The sequence below is a fragment of the Pinus tabuliformis genome, chromosome 5_1, assembly GCF_031772625.1.
Source record: "Pinus tabuliformis cultivar Carrire ecotype Pingquan chromosome 5_1, CPIR1, whole genome shotgun sequence".
Classification (NCBI taxonomy): Eukaryota; Viridiplantae; Streptophyta; class Pinopsida; order Pinales; family Pinaceae; genus Pinus; species Pinus tabuliformis.
The window spans coordinates 499,930,439-499,946,351 of record NC_142305.1 but is presented as its reverse complement, the minus strand read 5'-3'; the positions used below and the strand labels follow the sequence as shown (position 1 = coordinate 499,946,351).

The 15,913-nt window shown below is 40.6% G+C and overlaps 1 pseudogene; it reads left to right on the top strand.

Annotated features, from left to right (window-relative positions):
- The first annotated feature begins 4,900 nt into the window (after nucleotides 1-4,900).
- LOC149165678 (cullin-3A pseudogene) lies at nucleotides 4,901-14,665 on the top strand (annotated as a pseudogene).
- The last annotated feature ends 1,248 nt before the right edge of the window (nucleotides 14,666-15,913 follow it).

Below are 15,913 nucleotides of genomic sequence, written 5' to 3'. Positions count from 1 at the left end.
CCAATGAAGGATCTCATCTCATCTACATTTCTATGAGTTGCCGACTCCATGATAGCTCTTACCTTTTCTGGATCTACTGTTATGCCCTCCTCGGAGACAACATGTCCCAAGTAATGTACCTCAGCTTGAAAGAAATTGCACTTGTTGAGCTTAGCATACAACTAATGCTCTCTCAACAACCTCACCGCTGTTGCTAAATGCTCAACATTCTCTTCCTCATTTTTAGAATATACCAATATGTCATCAATGAACACAATAACAAACTTATCCAAATAGGGACGCAACACACTATTCATCAAACACATAAAGGTAGCTGGAGGATTAGTCAAACCAAATGTTACTACAACAAACTCATAATGCCCATACCTGGTTCGAAAAGTTGTCTTGTAAATGTCCTCTTCTTTAATGCATACCTGATGATATCTAGATCTCATATCAATCTTCAAGAATGTTGTTGCTCCCTTCAGTTGTTCAAACAAGTCATCAATCCTAGGCAACGGATACATGTTCTTGATGGTCACCTTGTTGAACGACTTATAGTCAATGCACAATATGAGAGTACCATCCTTCTTCTTTACAAACAATACTGGTGTGCCCAAAGGTGATACAATTAGCCTAATGTATCCCTTTTCAAGCTACTCTTTCAACTACAACTTTAACTCTACCAACTTGGGTGTGCTCATCCTATACAACACCTTTGATGTTGGTGCTACCCCTTGTACCAACTCAATCGAAAAGTCTACTTCCCTGTGAGGTGGAAAATCTGAAATATTTCCAGGAAACACATCCTGAAACTTTTGTAAAACTGGGTACCTTATCAAAACATTTGCATCATCAACTCCCTTACCTTTTTCACTAGAGATATGTACTTAAATAACACACACCCTTTCATGTGACTACACTTGTCATGCATAGTTTTCACCATCCTAACTGATGTGGCTTTCTTCTTTACCTACAAAACTCTTGGTTCCCCATTATCACCCAAGCACTCAATTACTTTGTCATAAAAAACCACCTTGGTCCTGTGGACATATATCCAGTCCATACCCAATAGCATACTATATGATTCCAATGGCAATACGTTCAAGTGCGTTGTCGTAGACATGCCAACTCAAATTCACAAGCTCTTACTCATGTTAGGTCCCTATACTACTAGTGTAACTCCTTATTTTAGTGCATGATCCAGGATGTTTTCGCTTATAGATGTACAGAAAGAATCACATGTAAAATTGCAGCTTAACACATGAACATAAGAAAAGAAGAAGTAAACACATAAAAGGCACAAAAGAAGACACCAAGGCTTGATAATGGAGTTCGTCCAATTCAGACTATGTCTTCGGGCCCAGCTCAACAATGGGGAGGCCTTTCTTATTAAATGGCATGAAAGAAAAGAGAATTACAATCATCAACTGTCCATAAGAGGCTTATACCTCCAACCTGCAAGATGGCTATGAAATGGATGCGTGCTGATGGAGAGGTAACCAACACCAATGCGTCTGTAGCAATGAAAGGGGCTGGAGTCATGTAAAACTGTCTAAACACAGACAAAGATGCTCTCTCAGCCTCCTGCCAACGAAACAGTGTGCTGCAACAAAAATGCCTCCTCCCTACTCTTTCCGTCGATCGGTTTTTTTATAATGGGTTCTTTGGACAGAATCCCATTCAAATCAAGGCTTGTCTGGTTCATAATAGAGGTCAGTGGCATGGAAGGATCGGTGGGTGTAACCACCTCTTAAACTGGCCTTTTTATCATTGCACCGATAATACAAGAAAACCCCGCAAAACCACTAAAATCCGGCAAAATCGCCTTTACCCGGACTTCAGAAAATATAAAATCGGGCTTATATTATTATCGGGTCCGGCCTGTTATTGCAATCGGCGTATCGTGGGGTGCACAGTCCTGTTAACAGGAATGACCAACCGCCGATCATCGATCGCCGATAACGGCGTCGGCCGATCGCATCGGCATCCCGCTCGCGTATCACCCGATGCCCTGATAACGATCCTATCGATTGTCTAATCGTTGATCGCTCTGCCTGTTCGCCAATATATATATATATATATATATATATATATATATATATATATATATGTATATATATATATATATATATATATATATATATGTATATATATATATATATATATATATATATATATATATATATATATATATATATATATATATGACCTCTGATCCATTTGCCCGCCGATCCGCCGATCTGATTTAGTTGGAGATCAGTGATCGGGGTTTCCTCAGCGCCTTTCCTAAGTCTGCCTCTATGCATCCTCCAATTGCGATTTTGCCTTTAAGGCTCAAAACCCATTTTCAAAGGAAAATCCTCATTTTCTTAAGGATCAAAGCAACCTTCCTTGTGCGATAACTTCATCATCTGGACTCGGATTGAAGTGTCGTTCACGCCATTGGAATTAGGATGATGAGATCTACACTCTGATCCTGAGTTGACTTTATTTCGATCACTTTGATTTCTGAGCTTTTCCATGCCATTGTATCTGAAGATCCACCTAGATCAATCCTCCCCATTGGGGAGCTTTTGGACCGCCAAAAGCTTTTCATTAGTCAATTGGCAAGTGAGGGAACGGTTCCATAAATTTCTCTTCCTCCAGCCATCTGGCCTTGCTGGGGTGCATTCCCTTGAAACCCACTCAAAGGTATTCTACATCTCCTCGCCGTAAAGTCCTGGTTCTTCTGTTGAGGATGATGTCTTTGGGCAACTCATCGAGATATTCTGGTGCAAAATCATCAACTGTAGGAATTTTTCCCACCTCATCAGGGTCCATGATCAAAGGTGGTTCATACAGCTTTAGGTTCTCCACATTCACTACTGAGTACATCTGCATATATACCGGCAAGTCAAGACAAAAGGCATTATTCCCAATCTTCTCCAATATGGTGTGTTATCACTCAGATGTCTTCCCTAGAAGTTATCAAAGAAGGAATAGTCTAAGGTAGCCACAAACCTAATCTTTTAGACTCAGGTTCTAGCCAACCTAAGTCTAGAGAGGGCTCTCTTTTTATAATTTAACTTTGTTTTGATTAGGATTTCAGGCTAGTTCTCAGTGCTCATGATGTTTTGGTTTTGATTGGGTGGTGGAATTAAGAAAACAGATGGGCAGAACAAGTATTCAGGCCATTGGGCTATGGAGTCAATCAAAGAGTGGTTTAACTGGATCAAATCAATCACTAAAGTAAGATTTCACAGGGTAGGCTAGCACAGTAAAAATAAAATTTGCAGGTTCAAATGGATGAGGTAGTCCTAACCAAGGAAAAGATCAATGAAGAATCCTTAACCGAGATTAAGATGAAGAAAATAAGGTTGATCAGTAGCAAAGGGCAAGTAAGAATCCTTTACTATGGACCAAAAGGAGGGGGGGGGGTGCACTGGGGACTACGGAAGGAAGGGAGCAATTAAGATTTCCCAGACCAAGAGAGTTTAGCAGAAAACATATAGAAAGTAAACATTTAAAATAGAGAGAATTTAAGCTAATTCTGAGATATCATTCCTTGTTTAATGTTTAGATTTTCATAAGAGACACATGTGAATATTTATAACATGAAAGGAAAACAATATTTAAACATTAAGAGATAATACTTATTTGGTTCCAACTGTGCACAAGAATCCAGTGAAATGTCCTTAGCTTTATTTCATGATCCAACAAAACCAGTCCAGTCTTGAATACAATATCTCCTTAGCTCGATATAAAATGTCTACAAAAATGTACTTTAATCCACACTAGTTACTTCAATTTGTGAAGTATTTATACAAAAATTGTTACAAAATATCTCTTAACAATACGAGAATTATTCTAGGAAACCGAAAATATCTTCAAGCATGAAGATAGAGACAGATGGAGAACTGTTTTCTTGTTGTCCCTTTTATTGTGACTGTGCTGGCTATTGTAATTTGGATTTGGCTCTTTCAGTTGCTTGATACTTATGTGCTGGAATCACTTTATGTCTTCTACCTACTGATACTCTTTACCTGCTACACTTTGACTCTATTTTACCTGTTTTACCTAGCATATAGATTTACTATAGTAACTTTATAGTAAATATGTTAGTTTCATCCACCATTCACTGTCAGGTAATTTCATCCTTATCATCTTTCTATATATCTCGTCAGCTTCAGTATACTTGGAAAAATTTGGCCTATTGACGAACAAGTGCTTTACCTCATGCTCTATGAAAAATAGATTTTCCAGACTATCATATAATACCTTTCCAGTGGGCAGAGCTTTTACCCCTGAAGTACTAGCTTGGTTGTTGGCCAACTTGTTTAGTCTTTCAATGTAATCCTCCTGAGTCATCAACTTGTCATGGATTACCATAGGACTGGGGAGTCCTTTTTCCCTTAAAATACCATACTTTGTCATAAATCTATCAATATCAGCTTGGATGCTTTGGCACCTTTTCTCCAGATTGAGCATCAGGTTCCTTTTGGTGAGAATCTTCTTAATTTCTATAATGGTCCCTGTTCTATCTTCAATGCCCAGTTCATCTAGCTGATACCTATTTTTACTGTTCAAAATTTCTATCAACTGGTTGGCCTCTTCTGGTTTGTCTCCCAGCTCTTCTCTTGTTTTATGAATCGCTTCAGTGGCCACTTTCACCAATTCAGTTTGCTCAAAAATTACTTGAATAGATGGCCAAACATCATTGACAGAGTCAATGATGTTGGCCTAGAGTATTTCTTTCATATCTCCTAGTGGTTGTTGCAATGTCAAGTCCTTTTCAAGGACTTTTATTCTTTCTTCCATTCTTTGATTCTTCTGAACTTCTTCCTTCTATTGTATTTGTGAAAATTTGCAATCAGTCTCCAAACTTGAAACTTTTTCTCTAAGCTTCTTAAGCTCAGTAGCCTGGATGCTCATTTCCCCCATGGCTTTTACCAATTCATCTATCTTTTCTATCGATGTCCCTCCGCTTGTTGATGTACCCGTGACTGCATCTGTGACTGGCATAGCTGTAGCAGGTGGAACTGCTGGTGCTAAGGAAGCAGCCAATGTGGAGGGTACTGCTGTAGAGACTGTAGGAATTATAGTCTGAGGAGTGGTGGCCAACTCACTCTATCTAGACTGTATCATGTTATCCAACTATTTTTTTGTTTCCTTTAGTTGTTCATTCAGCTTAAGGACTAAGTCCATAAGCTCTTCCTCCTTTTGAGTTTCCAATACTTCAATTAACTGAGGATGATGTAGAGGGGGAATTTTGAGCTTCTTTTTCAGTGCAACTATGTCATCATTCTTCTTTTTAATAAGCTTTTCTGCAGCTTTCACATCCTTGGGATCATGCCATAGTTATATGACTAAGTCCTCCAAGGACTTTATTTTGGTATCCTTAGCTTGTGAAGAGGCCTTCTCTAACTGGAATTGCGTTGATATGTTGTTCAGTGAATTTTGGAGTTGGTGAGCTGCCATTGCCTTGTTGGTCAAGGTGGAGTGGACCATTTCCCCAGTCTGCTTGTGTAATTCTATTTAGTCAATAGGATGGATATCCTTTGCCATACATCAAAGTCTGTTTTCAAGTAATCTACAATTGACCTGGGATGCTATGTAGTTGGCTTCATGAAAGTCATCTGAATTTTACCCTCTTTCACATCAAAGGCTTACATTAGCCTTGTCTGATTACTAGGATCCATTTTTAGGTAATGTGCATAGCTTTGGGCCTTCAATCCTTCCTTCCTAGCCTTTATTTCTTTGTATTTCTCTCTAATATCTTGGCTCTGTCCAGTTGGAGCTCTGAATGAGGATACTTCCATGGTCTATTGTCTCTTTAGCATTTGAGCCTATGAAGTGGAAGGTTCTTATGTACCTCCAGAGGGAGTGATTTGCTTGCTTTCTACTCTTTATGTACCTGCAGTTCCAGCAGATTCTTTAGTAAACTCTTGTTTTGAAAATGGATTCAACCTTTGCCTCTTGAAATAAGTCTGGGAAACAGGTCTACTAGAAGGAGTGGCCTCCTCTCTATCTATCTTAGGATTCTTCTCCTCATTTAGAGGAGTCTATAAAATAGGTGGATTACTCATGATATGTTCTAGCTGAGCAAGTTCTTCTGATATCTCTAGCTGCTCTAATTCCTCTTGCTCTTGAGGTCTTTCTTCTGCTGTTTTCTCACTGTGTTTCTATGATTTCCTTTGAGATTGAGATTCTCCTGGCACCTGTACAAATGAATCTTCATCAAGCCTTCTTTCTAAATCAATCAATACATTATTGACAGCAACTTTTGTGCTATCTCGGTCTACCAAAGTGTTTTCCACCCATTCTAGTTGATTTGTATACTGTTCAATTTCAGGAATTCTATGGTGGATATAAGGAGATAATTTGTTATTTTGTCTCCTATTGCAAATGAACTCTAAAGGGTCATATCTCCATATAAAACTTTGTTTCAGTTTCAACCTTTGGAGGATTTCTTCTGCTTCCTTTCCTGCTTCCCTACTATTACATATGAAGGGGCCAAGCTGATCTTTTATCCTAAGTTGAGCTTTCTTCTTGGCCTTCACAAAATGCACCTCATCTGAATTAATCATTTGCTTGTAGTACTCCAGAGCAAACAATCTCATGGGGAGGTATCTGGGTAGTTTGTAGGGAGCCAACTCACATCCATATATTCTGATTTCAGTGTGATTTTGGTACAAGTACCAATCTCCCACTCTATATTGTTTGGACAACTATAGGACCCTCCTAATATCTGCACTGATTCTGGGGGGGAGGACTTCCTAATAACATATTTGCCACTGAGTGCACAAAGAGATCTATGAAATCTGTATAGGAATATGAAGAATCATATAGGTGGATTAATGAAGTCCAGAAGACCACTGATCTAGGATTTCCTTTGGTATCAAGCTTTTGGAGTGTGAATGGGAATTTATCAACTTGATAGTACAGGAAAATATTATATAAGACCGAAGAATATTTGAACCCTCTTTCATTGTCCATCCTCATGAATTGATCATGCATCTTATTAGCAATGAACTTAGCATAGTCAAACATGATGGTAGGGGGCTGTCCAGGAGTGTAAATGGACATAAAGGCTATAATAATTTCATCAACAAATTCACTTGTAGTTTGGCCTAACACACTGGATATCATTTCTATGATGTCTCAGCCAAGAACAGAGAATATGGTAGACATATATGGTGGATGATCCTTTGGAATGTATTGCTCTTACCTGATGAAGGTCTAGAATAATTGAGCATGTTTGATGGAGGTGAGTGTGGGGAATCTGTTAAGCAAATCTCCAACAAAAAGAGGGGTCAGGTTTTGGCCTGGTTGTAACTGCAGCATTTCATTTATGGACTCAGTAGTGATGGTAAATAATACGGAACGGTCAGGAGTCATCACTGCTCTTTGGCCAGGGCTATAGTTCATATGGCAATAGTGGATAATCTCTGGGAGGATATGAACTCTGGGGAATTGGTATTTGGGTGAACCTAACTCCTAAAGGCCTATTTTGTCTACATGGTTCAGGTACTGGTCTCTGTACCTATAGTATAGTTTCAATGGGGATTCTTGGACAAAGGTATCCTTAATTTGAAAATCTTTATCTGCCAGGGGGGGATGGTCTAAGTCCCTGTGGGGAGTAGAAATTGGTAGGACATTCAGTGCAATGGGAGTAGCCATCCTTGGTTCTTGTGGATTCAAGGACGAGGGAAAAGGGTTTTCAGTGAAATTGGGGAAAACTGGTCTAATTCAGAGTATTTAGAGTCACTGGGCAACTATCTTACTAAATTACTTAGTAATTTAAAGCAATTGAGTCAAGTTTCAGGAATAAGACAAGGTTTCTCAGCGAATTTGGGTAAATACCTGGTTTTGACTTTGAACGGAGTGATGGGAGACTGTGCATGGTTTGTAGGAAGTGCACGTCACTGAAAGGTGGTTTGGAGTTTTAGCAGCCTGATGAGCCCCAAAAATGGGCAATTATTTGGGCTCATTCAACCTCCTAAGTTGACTTAATCCACCATTCTCATTGGTTTATTGCATGTTTTTGATTATTTTTATGTTAATAGAGTGAATTTGGTTAGTCATTATGCCAACAAGTCTAATGGGTGCTTTGTGTAGCCTTTTTGGTCAACTTGGAGACAAAATTGAAGGTCTTAATGAGCACTTGGCAGCCAAATTCGTGGGAAGACAAGCTAGAGGATTTGTAGGAAGGTGTCCCCCTCATTTATGGGCCCTTACCTCGAATTCTCCACCATCAGCTCGGAGTTCAAAGGCCACCAAATCAATGAGCACAAGGGCAGCCAAGCAAGTCAAGTAGGACTGCTGTTAACTACAAGTCTTGGGCAGTCGGGTCCCTAAATTTTAGGAGGACTGTTGGGTCCTCAAATTGTATAAATAAGAGGGCTTAAGACCTCATTTCAGTTAGTCAATTTGGTTAGCCAGTGTAGCTCTGTTCTTGTTCTTTGTAAGCCAATTTTGGCATGATGTTAGATTCATGTTTATTCAATAAAGGCAGGCAGCTTTGGATTCAATTCTGAGTTTTTAAGGGAGCTATAGCTCTCAGGTTAGGGCCCAACCTGAGAGCAATAGACCTCCTCTTCCTTGTATTGTTACTTATTTCCTTTCAGCACTTTATTTCCTTATTTGACATGCATTTGAAAAAAACACAGTCTGCTGATTTAATTTCTTTAATGTGATTGATAGGATTAGTTTATGGTTAAAGTGCTTTTAGTTGCTTAGATTAGAGTAGGAGGATTGTAATTCATTAAAGCTCCAAAAAAGGTTGATAGTGCACTCGCTGCCATCTCTGTTTAGAGATTGGGGGTGTGGGCTGTACCAACCACCAAAAAAACGCAGTCTTATGCTTTCATGCAAGCTGCCACACAGTCATTTCAATTGTAGATCCATCCATGCATTCTTCTCTTGAGCACTACTGCTTCGTTCCAACACCATGCATGATTTTTTTCCACACTTTACATTGTTGTTCATTGGTTTAATAACACAGTTAGAATAGGTTGATGAATTCTTGGATTTGTACAAGATATAGAGGATTTGTTTCTTTTACACTGCATAGCATCACTTTATCGTGTTCTTCTTCTTCTTAACCACGCCTAAAGCCACCTACTCGACCTCTGTTCAGCTCGTTTACCTTCCAACTCTTCCATTGTCCACGTAGCTCCATTTTCTTGACCTTTCGTTGCTTCCATCCTTCTATCCACCAACCAACTTCATGCACTCTTTCTCCATCTTATTTCTATGTCCCTGAGCCACCACAAACTCCACCTTCACCTTACCCATCCACCCATACCACTCCTTCACTCCTCCATCACCCAAAACTCCCACGGTAGCACATCCTGTAGAAGTTAACAGACTTCCTGTAGAAATCCCGAGTTTTCTGTAGGATCCCCTGCAGACATCCTGTAGAAGCCTGCAAACTCGGTTGCCGAGCATCTGAACATTGTGGACTCCTGTGGAATGATGTTAGGGATCCCTTGGAACCTCTCCTAGCCCTCCTGACCTTTCCCAAGCTTTCTCTCCCTTCGCACCACCTCTGCACAACCAAAACCTAATAAGAAACAAAATCATAATCACTCCAACCACTTAAGCAAAAATACAAAAACAATGTTCTTTTCAATGGAAGTAGTTTAAGTTCATGCATTTTATATCACTAGAGGTAATGGCATCATTCTTAGACATTTGCACTCCCACCATTGCATTGTAGAGATTAAGCTAGTCAGATTAGGGTTTACTAGGGTTTCCATGCTTTGGTTGGCTTTCAGTTCATTTTTGCAAAGTAGATTAATTTCCTTTGAGATAGCCTTCGTCCATCATTTAGAAAGCTTCTTCTGAGAGCATATAGAAGTTGGCTTGAGCCCTAGTGGACTTGTGCCAGCTGACCAAGTGACAGCTGCGACAAGAGCTAGTACTTGTGCATACAGCACCGTCGCTTCCAAGTTTGTTACGAACTACCGGGTTGATAAAATTAAAGAAGGGAGTTCCAGGAGTTGTAGCATTATTGCTACAATACTGGAGCCCACCATCTTTTTGGCGCCGTTGCCGGGGAAGCGTCAGAGTATTAGTAATTGTTGCTTTTCTTCTATTTTCTTACTCTTGCCTTCTGCCAATTAGTTTATTTCATTTCCATTCTGCAAAAGTAGCATAGACATTTCCTGCTTTCCTAGATTAGCCTTTCCATTCCGCAATTTCAAGTCTGCAAGCGTAGATTAGCATTTCAATTCTGCAAGCGTAGACTAGCATTTCCATTCCTGCAATTTCATTTGAGCAAAGTAGATTAGTTCTTTCCTGCTCTCATTTCAATTCCGCATTTTCATTTTAGCAAGATAGTTAGTTGCAGTTCAATCTATTTCAGTTTTGCAAGTAGAAGTAGAAAAAAAAAACAAAATCAACCAAAAATATTTCGTTTCATGCCTTGTAGGAGTAGAGATAAGTTAGAAAAATGATTGCACAACACCCCGACTGCTTCACACAGCCAACGTTCTCTCTTCTTCGATGGCTGTGATTAAAGAACCCCTGGGTGGACATCAAGGCATATTTAAAGAACCTCTAGGGAAGAAGAAGAAACCATTCCTCTGGAGAAAATGGCTACAAGCAGGAATGTTGGGAGCAGTACCTTGTCCCAACATGAATTTGCAAATCAGATCGAAGATTTCAAGAGTGATATGAGGCAGTTTCTTGCCATGCAACTGGATACCTTGCGGATCCAAAAGAAGCAAGAAGAAGCCAAGAGGGCTTTGGCCATTTTTTGTCCTAGGTGCACTAGAAAGCATCCTAGGAACGAATGTCCAATGCACTCCCTAGAAGTGTGTTTCATCTGTGAAGAATACCATCCTACAGATCAGTGCCCTTCCTTACCCAGACTCAAAGTTGCATATCAGAGAACCAAAGAAGCCACTGAATCACTCTGTTATATGAACCAAAGGAGGCCACATGGACCTAGATCTTACCAGCAGGAACTGCAAGGGACACCCGAGACCTATTATGACCCCTACCAAGCCACTTTCATGCCTTCTTGGGGTCCCCCTGCTCATCCTTCCTGGTTTACACCTCCTCCTTGTTCCTTCACAGATCCATATTATGCCCAACCAGTTGCTCATTCATTTCACTCTTATGCTCAGCCACAACCTCAGTGGAATGCACCTTATCAGGGGTGGAGGCCCCAGTACAACTCTCATCCCGCTCATTTTCCTCCACCACCTGTTCATCCACAACCATCGCCTCCTGCTCCACCAAGGCAACCCCAAATGCCTACCCAACCACAATGCCATCCACCTCCATCTCAATTTCACACCTCCACTCAACTACCCGTACCACCATTTCCAAAACCATACAATGGAGCAGCTCAACCCAATTGCAAAGCTGAGGCACAACGTATCCAAATGACTCCTCTTGAGCTCAATGATGTTCACCAAAGCTCAGGAAGAGTGTTGCAAAACAAAGATTCTATTGAAGGACCAAAGGAAAAATAAGGTTCCAAAGAGGAGATCAAAGAACCATGGGCTACACTTGATGAAGAGAAGAGATCTAAATCAAAGATCGAGAGAGTTCCCTCATGGTTACCATAAAATCTTCCATGTATTCAAGAGAAAGATCAGCAAAAAGAGGAAGATGAGAAATTCATGTTAGAAGGTGACATGAAGAATGATCCAGATCAGCAAAAGAACCAAGGATATCAAAGCTATATTGAGATATGGTTTCAGAAGGTCACTAAGTTGCAGCAGTACTTTCTTCCTCAGCTTTGTTTGATCCCTTCAACGCCAGATCATTTGGTCTCTGAGATCTGGATACTTGTCCAAGCATACATTTCGAGCCTCCACATCATTTTGTCTCTAATCTCGATGTGCACATGGCTCCATTGGAAGTATTCTTATACTTGAAAATGATTTTGTTTTTCAAGTAGGGTAGGGTAGAAAAAAAAAGGAAAAAAAAAGAAAAAAAAAAAAAAATGAAAATAAGAAGAAAATAAAAATCCAAGGTGAAAACCTCCTCGGAGGTGCCTTACATTGGCTCATTGATTGAAAACCTCCATGAGGCGGTCAATGGGTTGGAAAGAAGAGAAAATAAAAAGGCAATAAGATCTTTGGGTGAAAACCTCCCTTGGAGGCGCCCAAGGCAGGCAATTAGGGTGAAAACCTCCATGAGGCGCCCTAGTTGTTTTTCAAAAAAAAGAGAAAAAGAAAAAGAAAAAGAAAACTAATTCCATTGGCTAATTGCAGGTTGCAAGAAGGACGTTTCATGACAGGAGGAGCACTCAAATCAAGGTTAAAGGAATTTTTCTTGTGCCTTCTACAGGAAGCACTGTATTTCTACAGGAAACATCCTGTAGAACCTTTGGACGAGCCAAATCCAATTTCAAAAGTGAATCTAATGGTGGGAATCTATTGATTAGGCCTACAAGCACTTGTGTGTCCATCCCTTGCCTTTCTCCATCATTTTTTCCACCTCCTTGTGCTTCTCATTGTGCTTCTACAGGAACTTCCTATAGAAATTGTGGGAAACTAGACATGGATTTCAAAAAGTGGTTTGGCGAACATGGTAGCTTCCTCAAGGGTTCAAAAGTCCTCATGCAATCTTCCAACTCCTCCTCCATCATCTCCATACCTGCATCACAGCCCAAGCTCAGTTTTTCCTTCCATGCAACCACTTGCAAAAAGCCTTGAAGCAAAAAGACATAGAACAAAATTTGTTTTTGCCATAACTTGAGAACCATGCATCCATTTGACAAACCGTTTTATGGGGAATTGTACAAGGTTGATGGCAACATGCCTGAGCAGTTCCATGCAATTCCGGTGCACGGTTTCCAAGAAATCATCCTCCATCACCATCAGCCATTTTTTCATTTTCTCCATATCCGTCCGTCCGTTTCAAAACCTGTTTCATGGGGATATGCATGTGAGTGATGGTAACCTACCCAAGCAGTTTCAGCCGATTCCGATGCACGGTTTCCGAGAAATTGAGCTCTGAAATCTTCAGCCATTTTCCATTTTTCTCGAAATCCGTGCATCCATTGATCACGATTTTGCTATGGGAGATGCATAATGATGATAGGAACATGCTCACCAAGTTTCATATCAATCCGGTTTACCGTTTGAGAGCAATGGCGAAAACAAGTTCTGGTTTTGTGACAATGCAGCAGCAGCAGCTTGAACGTGCAGATTTGAACGTGGAAACAATTGTCTGAAGCTTGGATCCGTCCAGAGGACACCTGCACAGAAAAAAACAGCCATGAATCATCAATCAAGCCACCATGCAACTACATCAGCACATGCATGCAGCAAATGAAGATCAACACATGCATGCAGCAAAGCAACCATGCACGACTTGCAGGTACGTGACTAAACTTGTTCCTCTGTTTGCATGAATCTAATCTAAGCATTGCATGAATGAATGAGATGGTCGGATTAAAAAAAATCGGTGGCCAGCTAACTGGCCACCCTCGTCCAGTTCAAACAGTGCTCGGTGGGTGCAATCGACACGCGTGCTCAGCCATCTCAGGAAGGAAATTGAAAACGGGTAGTGATGGACAGTTAAACTTCAGCGTGCTTGATGGATGAGATTACAAGTAGAGAACAAATAGTTAAACACTGCAGTGGAGACCAATAGTTTGCATGGGCCAGCACACGTCTCTGCCACCTCGCCACGAATCACGCCTCAATTAAAGTTGCTTGGCTGACTCTCACCATCTGCTGATTAATTTTTCCACGTTATTGACAACAACCAATGCAATACATCCAACCCTGAGACGCTGCAACTCTGATCTTTTTGTTTTGGCTACTTTTTGTGGTGCAGTCATAAACAAGCCTTCCATCATCCAGTCTACTGTCATCATCATATGGAACTGAATATTTGCAAGCTTTGGGGATAAGGATTGGTTTTAGTAACAATCTCTTCCACTGTAAACCACCATCTAAAAGAATATATTTCTTTGTTTGTTGATGATAAACTTCGGAAGGGTCTAAAAGGAGTCAGCGAAGAGGATGTAGAAGTAATACTTGACAAGGGAAAACTGTTTCAGATGATGCTGAGAGGAGTCTAATTGTGAAATTGAAGACAGAATGTGGTTATCAGTTCACTTCGAAGTTGGAAGGTATGTTTACAGATATGAAGACTTCCAGGGACACTATGCAAGGCTTCAATACATTGCTGGCTGGCTCCAATGAAGTCAGCGAAGAGCCTACTTTGGCCGTGCAAGTTCTCACAACAGGTTCATGGCCAACACAGCCAGGTGCATGTTGCAACCTGCCCACAGAAATCTGGGCTGTGTGTGAAAGGTTTAGGGGATACTATCTCAACACACACACTGGTCGGAGATTGACATGGCAGACTAACATGGGAACTGCAGACCTAAAAGCAACCTTTGGTAAATCTAGGAAACATGAACTTAATGTTTCCACTTATCAGATGTGTATTCTAATGCTGTTTAATTCAGCAGATTGTCTGAGCTATAAAGAAATTGAACAGGCAACAGATATCCTAGCTGCAGACCTGAAAAGGTGCTTGCAATCTCTTGCCTGTGTAAAGGGAAAATGTATTGCGTAAAGAACCTATGGGCAGGGATATAGGTGAAAAAGATACATTCCAGTTCAATGACAGTTTCACCAGCAAGTTTTACAAGGTGAAAATAGGAATAGTGGCTGCACAAAAAAGAAAAGAACCACTCAGCACTAGAGGTAGAAATAAGACGTAGAGATGGAAGAACAACTATTCATGTCATCATCGATAGTTGTGAATGCCCCAATGCACAACAGCTCTCCTCGCATCCGAGATCAAAGAGAAAGATGTAATATCGAAAGCTTGATCTGGACTAGAAAGTAGTCACACACTGGAAATAACTGGAATAAGTACTTCTCTGTGGCTTCGTGTAAGTGGGTCATCTGCAAGATGGCCCACTCATACAAGGCCTGTTCATTCGCACAAATACCGCATTAGAACAGTACTATTGAATGAATCGATGTAGAATGTCAAGCCCCACTTGTATACAGCCTTATCCATTCTTTTGCTGTTTCCACAGCCTCAATTTCATTTGTCTTCCAGTGTTTTGCAATGTTTTCAGAAAGAGGGTCATCTAGATTTGGTGCACTTAACAGTGCTTGCATACTCAGTAAAATTGTTCGAATTTGCAATGCTGGACTCCACTTGATGGAGATCAAAGAGATGAAGTTGAAGGATCTGTCCTATGATCAAGGATCTCAACATACAATTTATATTGGCCTGCATACCTCAGTGTGAACTGTAATTTGATATCTCTCAATGGGTATTTGAAATAAAATTCCACGGTTGCAATCACAGTTTAGACACACATGGAGATCTAACCTTCAGGTAGACTTCATGGATATGATAAATAAGCAACAGTGAGGGTCTCAATGATGATGTAACAAACACAAGAAAGACCACCACAGAAGGAACAGGAAGAGGAATGAGGAAAAAGGACAAGCTATTGAGGCCAAAGCAGGGGGTGGTAAAATAACACAAATGCCAAGGGAGAAGTGGTTGCAAGCACGAGCAGAGAAGACTGAAAAAGGCCAAACAAGTAGGGACACACCCAAGGCAGCCACAACACAGTTCAAGGAGAAGGCACCCCCAGCCAAGCAAGCAAAATCAGAGAAAATTGGTTCTACAGGAAGTTAGCAGACTGTTTCTACAGGAAGACAGAGGACTGTTTCTACAGGAAGCCAGCGAACTGTTTCTACAGGAAGTTTGGAGAAAGGGCAGCAGAAGGAGAAATTGGCCGAGGTTTTAGCCAAGGAGGCCACCAGGGCCATCAAAGATGGGGAGAGAGATTGGTTGCTCAGAGGATGAGCAACACTTTCAGTAGGGGGGTGATGATGAGCCCCAAAAATGGGCAATTATTTGGGCTCATTCAACCTCCTAAGTTGACTTAATCCACCATTCTCATTGGTTTATTGCATGTTTTTGATTATTTTTATGTTAATAG